This window comes from Arachis stenosperma, chromosome 4 (genome assembly GCF_014773155.1).
Source record: "Arachis stenosperma cultivar V10309 chromosome 4, arast.V10309.gnm1.PFL2, whole genome shotgun sequence".
Classification (NCBI taxonomy): domain Eukaryota; kingdom Viridiplantae; phylum Streptophyta; class Magnoliopsida; order Fabales; family Fabaceae; genus Arachis; species Arachis stenosperma.
This window is the reverse complement of record NC_080380.1, coordinates 90168884-90180456: the sequence shown is the minus strand read 5'-3', so window position 1 is coordinate 90180456 and position 11573 is coordinate 90168884. Positions and strand designations below refer to the sequence as shown.

The 11573-nt window shown below is 40.1% G+C and overlaps 1 non-coding gene across 1 annotated transcript; it reads right to left on the bottom strand.

The window, feature by feature from the left end:
• Positions 1-4600: 4600 nt before the first annotated feature.
• On the bottom strand, positions 4601-4704 carry LOC130977215 (small nucleolar RNA R71). The gene has a single exon (XR_009084917.1). It is a non-coding gene; the product is annotated as a small nucleolar RNA R71 (small nucleolar RNA).
• Between the last annotated feature and the right edge of the window lie 6869 nt (positions 4705-11573).

The following is an 11573-nucleotide window of genomic DNA, read 5'->3' as shown; positions in this document are numbered from 1 at the left end:
TGACATCATAGATGAAACCGTAGCTAAGATTCACCAAGAAGAGTTTGAGGATAAGTACATAGGACAAGGTCCAAATGTGGGGAATTCCGAGGACAATGCAGGTACTCTACCACTACCACCAGTTCCAGATAATCCAGAGCGAGACCATGACCAGAAGTTGGAATTGAAACTCCTCCCTCCACACCTCAAATATGCTTACCTTGAGGACCAGCGGAAGTTTCCAGTTATCATTGCACAGGACCTCACTCCTAAACAGGAAGAGCAGTTACTTAGTGTGCTGAGGAAGCACAAGAAAGCAATTGGGTGGAGTTTAGCAGACATAGTAGGCATCAACCCTCAAGTTTGTGAGCATAGGATATTTTTAGAAGAAGTAGCAAGACCTGTTCGTCAACCCCAAAGAAGACTGAACCCCACTATTTTAGATGTTGTCAAGAAGGAAGTGACCAAACTATTAGAGGCAGGTATTATCTACCCTATCTCAGACAGTGAATGGGTGAGCCCAGTGTAAGTGGTGCCCAAGAAGTCTGGAGTCACTACAGTGAAGAATGAGCATGGAGAGCTCATAGCAACCAGAGTACAGAACGCCTGGAGGGTCTGCATTGATTACAGGCGTCTCAACCAAGCTACTCGTAAGGATCACTACCCTCTTCCATTCATTGATCAAATGCTGGATCGCCTATCAGGTAAATCACATTATTGCTTTTTAGATGGTTACACAGGCTATTTCCAGATTCATATAGCTCCTAAAGATCAAGAAAAGACTACCTTTACATGTCCTTTTGGGACTTATGCTTACAAGAGAATGCCCTTTGGCCTGTGCAATGCACCAGCCACTTTTCAAAGGTGCATGATGAGTCTTTTCTCTGATCTGATTGAGAACTGTATGGAAGTTTTCATGGACGATTTTAGCGTTTATGGTGATTCTTTTAGCCTTTTCTTAGATGGGTTATCTAGAGTATTAGATAGATGTGTCAATACAAACCTTGTATTAAATTTTGAAAAATGTCATTTTATGGTAAAATAAGGGATTGTACTTGGACATGTTGTATCTAATACTGGCATTTCTATAGATCCAGCAAAGGTGGATGTTATTTCTAGTTTGCCTTACCCCTCTTCTGTGAGGGAAGTCCGTTTGTTCCTTGGCCATGCAGGTTTTTACAGGAGATTTATTAAGGACTTTAGTAAGGTAGCACTTTCCTTATCCAGATTACTGCAGAAGGATATTGAGTTCGAGTTCAGTGAGGATTGCAAACAAACGTTTGATAAGCTGAAGACCGACCTGACTCAAGCTCCAATTGTGAGAGGACCAGACTGGAGCCAGCCGTTTGAAATCATGTGCGATGCTTCCAACCATGCAGTAGGAGCAGCGCTAGCTCAGCGTGAAGGTAAGAATCCTTTTGTTATTGCTTATTGATGCCAAGGCATCTTAGGCTAGTTTCACTAGCCTTTTTCTTTTATTTTTAGTTGTTTTATGCATTTTCTTGAGCCTTAAGTAATCATTTGGGCCAAATAGTCATGCTTGTCTTAAATCATTCAAACATGAAGATTTTGATGCAAATTCCATGAGTTTTTAGTTATATTCCTTGAATGCTATGAATGGAAGAATTCTCATGAAATTTTGCAAGACTTTGATGCAGTTGTTTGGATGATTTCAGGGAAGAAGAGGTTAGGCAAGGAAGCAACAAAATCAATAAAGGAAGCTTGAATATCACATGTGGAGTTTAAGCTCCAGTTTAAGCTCCAGTTTAAGCTCCAGTTTAAGCTTAAACTAGAGCATTAAACGCCAAAATCATGAAAGTTGAAAATGGCGTTTAACCTCCAGTTTAACCTTAAACTGGAAGTTAAACGCCAGAAATGAAATGCATCAGGGAGCCACTCCACGTTTAAGCTCCAGTTTAACCTTAAACTGGAGCTTAAACGTGTTCGACATTCTCCTCCAGGGTTGCCTTCTTCCATTTCCACGTTTAAGCTTCAGTTTAACCTTAAACTGAAGCTTAAACGTGCTCGAGCTTGTGCCTCCAGGGAGTGCCAGCGTTTAAGCTCCAGTTTAAGCTTAAACTGGAGCTTAAACGTGTTATATGGAACAGCTTGACCATTCCTTTTTCAAACATAAATAACTTGAGCTACAAAACTCCAAATGAGGTGATTCAAACTGCATTGGAAAGAAGACATCTAGAGCTTTCCAAGCATATATGGCATGCATGGTGGATACTAAAAATTGAGGGAGAAAACAGCCCCGTAATGTGCATAGAAGAGCATAGTACCAACATGCAATCAGGCCAGCTGATCTCTTCACCTTCCATGGAGTATAACTCGAGTTGTAGAACTCCAAATGATGCGCTTCCAGTTGCATTGGAAAGTAGACATCCAGAGCTTTCCAACGATGTATAGAAGTATGGGGTGGACAATGCAACTGAGCTCCCAAAATTGGCATTTTCGAGCACGTTTAAGTGACTTAAACGTTGGCTTAAACGCTGTCAAACCAACCAGCAACCTTGTCACCTTCAATCAAGCATAACTTGAGCTATAGAGATCCAATTGAGGTGCTTCCAGTTGCGTTAGAAAGCTGACATTCATAGCTTTCCAACGAGGTATAATAGTCTATATTTGGCATCAAATTGGCAAGGTTGACAAGAGAACAAAGTGACGACTCAAGAAAGGGGGGTGCAACGTTTGAGTGTAGTTTAATGGATCATTATCCTTTTTGGATCAATTATGTCACTCTACCCTTCAAGCAAGCAAGGCCCATCAACAACACCAAATCAAGGCCACAAGAATCATCTAGAATAGTTTATTTTCATTTGATTGTAATTTGCTTTTAATTTCATTTTCATTTTGTAATTTAGGGAGCCTATTTAAAGGCCTTAGTTTCTGCATTTGAAAGGGACTGGAGGAGGGGAAATCATTTGGCTACTTTTCATATTTTGTAATTGAATTCAGAGCTATGACTCACTAAACCCCTTTCATTGGGTTAGGGAGCTCTATTGTAATTCAATGAATCAATAATAGTTTTATCTTCTTCTTCAATCTTTTCTCTTGAATATTGTTAGAAAGCTTCTCGATCTAATTCCATTGGGTAGTTGTCTTGGGAAAGAAACTACCCATAATTGGAATCCTTCGGAACCTTGGGAAAGGAATGGAGGATTCATGCTAGAGAAGCTTTCTCATAGTGAATTGGATTGGGATTTGGATGGATATTGTTACATGTAATCCTACCAAATTGTGGTTCATGAAACTGTGTGGTATAATCAGTGATCGAGCATCATCTCTTCTTATGAACATTTAAACCAAGGGATTGGGAATTTGTTTGTTTTTAGAGAGAATTGGTGAGCCAAGGGATTGGGATCCAATCATATAAGATTGCCAAGCAAAATTCAATGAATGCATTGATTGAGGAAGGGATAAAACGTTTTGATTCGGAGATCTCAATATCTCCTGAAACCCAATGAATTCCCCATTTCTGATCTACCACTTTCTCTTACATTCTGCAATTAAATTCATGCAATCACCCCCATCCCTTTTAATTTCAGCAATTTAGCTTCTCGCTCTTTAATTCATGCAATTTTACATTCCGCAATTCTCATCTAAATCTTGATTCCGCTCAACTAGAACATACTTCTAATCCGAATTGCTCACTCAACCAATCCTTGTGGGATTCGACCTCACTCTATTGTGAGTTTTTACTTGACGATAACCGGTGCACTTGCCGGAAGGAATTTTGCCAATCGTGCAATTTCCTAAATCGTAGCATATCAAGTGTATGCAGCATCATGTTTATGGCGCCGTTGCCGGGGATTGGTTTTCGATTGACAATTCTCAAATTGGAAGTTAACTAGATTGAGCATTTTTTTTGTTTTGATAATTTAGTTCAAGTTACTTGTTGAATTTTAATTTCTGCACTCTGTTACTTGTTTTCTTTCTTTATGCCTTTAAATTCAAGCAACTAACTCACTGACTCACTAACTATTTGAATTAATTCCTCAACTGCTCTAACCATACTCTTCCATTAACCAAGAGTATTTCACTTGTTTGTTGCCTGTTCTCTCCTCCATATACCGAACCAGAGAGGACCCTTCATAGACGTAGAAGGGAAGCAAGAGGGAAGAGAGTACTGGGAGAAGAAGAATCTGAAGGAGAATCTGAGGACAATTTTGAGGAAGCTCTAGATCTCAACATGGATAGAGAAGTTCACAACCATGAGAGAGCTGATGGAAACAATGCCATTCCCGAGAGGAGGGTTCTTGGTTCATACATAAACCCAACCTCTGGGAATTGTGGTAGCAGCATTCAGAAACCACCCATTCAGGCCAACAATTTTGAACTCAAACCACAGCTAATATCACTGGTGGAGAATCATTGTTCATTTGGTGGGAGTGCTAATGAAGATCCAAACCAACATCTCACAAAATTCCTGAGAATTTGCGACACTGTGAAGTCCAATGGAGTCCAGGAAGATGCCTATAAACTGCTCTTGTTCCCATTTTCACTTAGGGACAAGGCAGCTAAGTGGCTGGAATCATTCCCAAGGGGGAGCCTAACAACCTGGGATGAGGTGGAAAGCAAGTTTCTGGCACGTTTCTACCCCCCACAAAAGGTCAATAGGCTTCGATCTGAGGTTCAAACTTTTAGACAACAAGATGGTGAAACTCTCTACGAGGCATGGGAGAGGTTCAAGGATTTGACAAGGAGATGCCCACCAGACATGTTCCATGACTGGGTGCAATTGCATATTTTCTATGAAGGACTCTCTTATGAATCAAGGAAGGCTGTAGACCATTCATCAGGAGGTTCATTGAACAGGAAGAAGACTGTGGAAGAAGCCATTGAAGTGATTGAGACAGTGGCTGAGAATGAGTACTACTATGCTTCAGAGAGACACAACACTAAGGGAGTCATGGCGCTGAACCATGTTGATACAATTCTAGCCCAGAACAAGGTGTTTGCCAAGCAACTAGCAGAGCTCACCAGGAAATTAGACACAAATCAAGTGGCTGCAATACACACACAAGATCAAGAGGAAGTAAGCACTGAAGGAGGTGATTGGGAAGAGGCCAACTATGTGGGAAATCAACAAAGGCAACCATATGATCCACACTCCAACACTTACAACCAAGGTTGGAAAAACCACCCAAACCGGCAAACCCAAGGGAGGAATCAGAAGAACAAGAAAGGGAGAAAGTCAATCAAGGGAGATCACACTCCAATGAAACAGAGAGTTGCAAAGAGGAAGGGTTTATTGAACCACAAATTCAGGAAGCTTTTGATGAACAGGATACTCCAACTGTCCAACAACAACCAAGTTCTGAGATCAAGGATGTGAAGGCAGTAGAAACATGCACCAAAATGAGGATTTTGACCGAGAAACAAAGGACCATATCCATGAAGAAGAGAAGGTCGAAGAACAATCCAACTCCTGAGCCAACAAGCAAGTTCACTCAAGCCAATCACAAGGGAAAGTTTGCTGGAAAGAGGCATTCACAACAAGGGGCACTAACTAGCTCCTTTATCCACTTGAAGTCATTCCTCTTAACAAACTGGAGGAAGAGGAAGAAAGTCAGGAACAGCATGTCAAGCTAATGACAGTAAACGAGCGCTTGTTGGGAGGCAACCCAACCCAAGGTAGTTTTTCTTTTCTAGTTATTTCAATAAAAGAGTTAAGTAGATTTATCTGTATTGCAAGGAGCTAAGTTTGGTGTTGCACACCAAAACAATTCAAGGGTGAATGTGAGATTCTAAGTTTGTTGTTCCACCAAAAACTTCATTAAAAGCACATTTCTACCTCAGCATGACTAGTCACTAGCTCCAACCAATCAGGGAAACTACTTAAACAATAGTTTAATTTCTAGTTCATAGTTTCTTTTTCCAGTTCATAGTTATTTTCTTAATAAAAGCACATGAGGTTTTCTGCATATGATCCAAATTGCTGCATATGGCAAGGAACTAAGTTTGGTGTTCACACACCAATCTAAGTTCAGAGGCCTACAAACATACATGCATGCTAAACAATTCTCAAAGTGCTTGGGGAACAAGCAACTTCTAATAGCTTTGCAGGAAGACAATCAATCTCATAGAAGGAATATACATCATCATCAAAGAGAACACCAAGGCTAGGAAGGATGATGAACAACAAAGAAGATGCTAAAAGGTTGTATTGTCACTTAATTGCTTGTACTGTGAATTGCTGATATTGGAAGTTTGCATGCACCCCTGCTTTAAGTTTGAGTCATTGCAGTTTTTGTTTCTCTGTTTGTTTAATTTCCAAATAAGTGATAGTCTAAGTGTCTGGATAAACTTCACTTGCTTAAATGTATGCTTGCCCTGCTTGTTCTGTTTCCAAAAATAAAAGAAATGTTTGAACAAAAGTAACTCAATTCCATTTGGTAATAAATCAAATAAGATTAAGTGGTGGTATGCATGTTTGATTGAATAGTCAGCTCACTAAGAAATAAAGTTAGAATTGTCACTTTTAGTGGAAATTAGGATGCTGTCTATGGATCTTGATGAATAAATGTCTTTGGCCATGAAAAAGAAAGAAAAAGAAGAAGAAAAAGCCACTGAAAAAGGGCAACCAAAAAGCAAAAAAAAATTGAGAAAATAAGCTAGGCACCAATGGTTTGAACTTCTGAGACAAATGCCTGTGGTGTTTATGTATTAAGGATATGCTTGGATGAATAGGTTCTGAGGAGTGTTTCAACACTTGGTAACTTGGGTTAACTAACCCGGGATTATCAACCAAAAGTCCATTATCAAGAGCAACCTAAATACAAAACATTTAGTCACACAAAGAGGTGCTGGGCACCAATGTCTCAAGAAGAAATGTGAACTAAAATGCCTGTGGTGGATATGTGTGAGCACTGATAAGAAATGTCAAAAGCTTGTGCAACACATGACACTGAGCAACAAGGAGCAAATAAGCTCAAAGAAAAAGAAAAACAAAGAAAAGAAACTTGCCAAGGATATGTGAATAACAAGAGGCCATAGCAGTGTTTTAGTGGAAACATAAAAAGTGACATTCTTACCTAAGAAACAATAAAGTGATGCTGCAACAACTTTCTGCTTGAACACCCCATTAATCAATGTCAATTACTTACTGATATGGCTAATGAATTTACTTTCTGTTTCATTCTTTCTTCTCAAATAATTCAGAACTTGCTTGGGGACAAGCAAGGATTAAGTTTGGTGTTGTGATGCCAAGGCATCTTAGGCTAGTTTCACTAGCCTTTTTCTTTTATTTTTAGTTGTTTTATGCATTTTCTTGAGCCTTAAGTAATCATTTGGGCCAAATAGTCATGCTTGTCTTAAATCATTCAAACATGAAGATTTTGATGCAAATTCCATGAGTTTTTAGTTATATTCCTTGAATGCTATGAATGGAAGAATTCTCATGAAATTTTGCAAGACTTTGATGCAGTTGTTTGGATGATTTCAGGGAAGAAGAGGTTAGGCAAGGAAGCAACAAAATCAATAAAGGAAGCTTGAATATCACATGTGGAGTTTAAGCTCCAGTTTAAGCTCCAGTTTAAGCTTAAACTGGAGCATTAAACGCCAAAATCATGAAAGCTGAAAGTGGCGTTTAACCTCCAGTTTAACCTTAAACTGGAAGTTAAACGCCAGAAATGAAATGCATCAGGGAGCCACTCCACGTTTAAGCTCCAGTTTAACCTTAAACTGGAGCTTAAACGTGTTCGACATTCTCCTCCAGGGTTGCCTTCTTCCATTTCCACGTTTAAGCTTCAGTTTAACCTTAAACTGAAGCTTAAACGTGCTCGAGCTTGTGCCTCCAGGGAGTGCCAGCGTTTAAGCTCCAGTTTAAGCTTAAATTGGAGCTTAAATGTGTTATATGGAACAGCTTGACCATGCCTTCTTCAAACATAAATAACATGAGCTACAAAACTTCAAATGAGGTGATTCAAAATGCATTGGAAAGAAGACATCTAGAGCTTTCCAAGCATATATGGCATGCATGGTGGATACTAAAAATTGAGGGAGAAAACAGCCCCGTAATGTGCATAGAAGAGCATAGTACCAACATGCAATCAGGCCAGCTGACCTCTTCACCTTCCATGGAGTATAACTCGAGTTGTAGAACTCCAAATGATGCGCTTCCAGTTGCATTGGAAAGTAGACATCCAGAGCTTTCCAACGATGTATAGAAGTATGGGGTGGACAATGCAACTGAGCTCCCAAAATTGGCATTTTCGAGCACGGTTAAGTGACTTAAACGTTGGCTTAAACGCTGTCAAACCAACCAGCAACCTTGTCACCTTCAATCAAGCATAACTTGAGCTATAGAGATCCAATTGAAATGCTTCCAGTTGCGTTAGAAAGCTGACATCCATAGCTTTCCAACGAGGTATAATAGTCTATATTTGGCATCAAATTGGCAAGGTTGACAAGAGAACAAAGTGACGACTCAAGAAAGGGGGGTGCAACGTTTGAGTGTAGTTTAATGGATCATTATCCTTTTTGGATCAATTATGTCACTCTACCCTTCAAGCAAGTAAGGCCCATCAACAACACCAAATCAAGGCCACAAGAATCATCTAGAATAGTTTATTTTCATTTGATTGTAATTTGCTTTTAATTTCATTTTCATTTTGTAATTTAGGGAGCCTATTTAAAGGCCTTAGTTTCTGCATTTGAAAGGGACTGGAGGAGGGGAAATCATTTGGCTACTTTTCATATTTTGTAATTGAATTCAGAGCTATGACTCACTAAACCCCTTTCATTGGGTTAGGGAGCTCTATTGTAATTCAATGAATCAATAATAGTTTTATCTTCTTCTTCAATCTTTTCTCTTGAATATTGTTAGAAAGCTTCTCGATCTAATTCCATTGGGTAGTTGTCTTGGGAAAGAAACTACCCATAATTGGAATCCTTCGGAACCTTGGGAAAGGAATGGAGGATTCATGCTAGAGAAGCTTTCTCACAGTGAATTGGATTGGGATTTGGATGGATATTGTGACATGTAATCCTACCAAATTGTGGTTCATGAAACTGTGTGGTATAATCAGTGATCGAGCATCATCTCTTCTTATGAACATTTAAACCAAGGGATTGGGAATTTGTTTGTTTTTAGAGAGAATTGGTGAGCCAAGGGATTGGGATCCAATCATATAAGATTGCCAAGCAAAATTCAATGAATGCATTGATTGAGGAAGGGATAAAACGTTTTGATTCGGAGATCTCAATATCTCCTGAAACCCAATGAATTCCCCATTTCTGATCTACCACTTTCTCTTACATTCTGCAATTAAATTCATGCAATCACCCCCATCCCTTTTAATTTCAGCAATTTAGCTTCTCGCTCTTTAATTCATGCAATTTTACATTCTGCAATTCTCATCTAAATCTTGATTCCGCTCAACTAGAACATACTTCTAATCCGAATTGCTCACTCAACCAATCCTTGTGGGATTCGACCTCACTCTATTGTGAGTTTTTACTTGACGATAACCGGTGTACTTGCCGGAAGGAATTTTGCCGATCGTGCAATTTCCTAAATCGTAGCATATCAAGTTTATGCAGCATCAAGTTTATGGCGCCGTTGCCGGGGATTGGTTTTTGATTGACAATTCTCAAATTGGAAGTTAACTAGATTGAGCATTTTTTTTTGTTTTGATAATTTAGTTCAAGTTACTTGTTGAATTTTAATTTCTGCACTCTGTTACTTGTTTTCTTTCTTTATGCCTTTAAATTCAAGCAACTAACTCACTGACTCACTAACTATTTGAATTAATTCCTCAACTGCTCTAACCATACTCTTCCATTAACCAAGAGTATTTCACTTGTTTGTTGCCTGTTCTCTCCTCCATATACCGAACCAGAGAGGACCCTTCATAGACGTAGAAGGGAAGCAAGAGGGAAGAGAGTACTGGGAGAAGAAGAATCTGAAGGAGAATCTGAGGACAATTTTGAGGAAGCTCTAGATCTCAACATGGATAGAGAAGTTCACAACCATGAGAGAGCTGATGGGCATATAGGACAGCATATATGGAGCACCAGGCTACAAGATGCACTATGGGCATATAGGACACCATATAAAACACCCATTGGGATGAGTCATTTCCTCTTAGTTTATGGAAAAGCTTGTCATCTCCCAGTTGAAATAGAGCACAGAGCCTTTTGGGCAGTCAAGGAGTGCAACATGGGAATTGAGAAAGCCGGAGCTGAAAGGAAGTTACAACTGCAAGAACTGGAGAGCCTTCGCCTAGAAGCTTATGAGAACTCAAGAATATACAAGGAGAAGATGAAGGCTGTACATGATCAGCACATCAAGAGAAAAGAGTTCCAGCCTGGGGATTCAGTCCGCCTTTACAAATCTCGACTGCGGCTCATGCCAGGCAAGTTGAGATCAAGATGGGAAGGTCCATACAGAGTTTATCACCTAAGCCATCCTTCAAGCTCTGAACTTATCAAAGTTAATGGACAACGTCTGAAGCTGTACCATGGCGAGAAAACGCAGAAAAACAAAGAGCTTGAGATCTTCCTCTTGGAAGATCCCCACATGGCAGAAGATTGAGCTAGTGGAGCGTCCAACTTACGGACGTTAAAGCAAAGTGCTAGGTGGGAGACAACCCACCATGGTATGATCGTTCTTTTCTTCATTTTTAGTTTTTCTACATCATAACTCTTCTCTTTATCAGCATATTTCGTGCATCTGCATTTGCATACTTTTTCAAAAAAAAAAGCCACGCGACGCGACCGCAGCAGCGACGCGTCGGCGTCGCAAGGAGATGGGAGAAAATAAAAACGAACAGAGAGTCACGCTGGTGCGTGGCTGGAGGTGTGCCAGTGGCACAAATCGTCCCACGCGACCGCGTCGCTGACGCGTCCGCGTCACATGGGAATAATGGCCTCCCACGTGACCGCGTGCCCTGATTTTCGACGTAAAAAGGGTGCACAACGAATTATTGTGCTAGAGTAGTGCTGGATTGGTGCTGCACGCACAATCCCTATCACATGACCGCATCGCCGACGCGTCCGTGTCATTCTTTTCTGAAGCCCACTCACGCGATCGCATGCCCCACACGATCGCGTCACCTCAAATTTGGCAAATGTATAAATTCGAACAGAGAGTTGTGCAGGCGCGAGTGCATCATAACATGGGTCACGCGACCGCGTGACCGACGCGTCCGCGTCAACTGAATTAAAGCACAATCACGCAAACGCGTGCTCCACGCGGCCGCGTCGCTTGCGCCGCACAGCTCAACCTAAATTGCCAAAATATCTTATTTTTCTCTTCTCCAAATTCTAATTTTTCTTTTCCCTCCTTATTTCTTCCTTCTCCCTTCTTCCTTCCATCTCACCTTTCACTCTCTCTCTTTCTCACCTCCATTAACAAGGTATTATTTTCTTCTTCCCTCCTTCCTTTTCTATCATTCTTCTTATTTTATATGTTATTTTCTTTTCTTTTCTTTTTCTATTCTTTATCCATATTTTCTTTCTTCTTCTTTCCTTTTTACATGGTGTTAGAAATTTATTTGAGTCCTTATTCCTTATTATATGCTTGTGGATTGTTGTAAATTATTTGGCAATTATAAATTATTTTCTTTAAAGGGTTGCTTGCATGT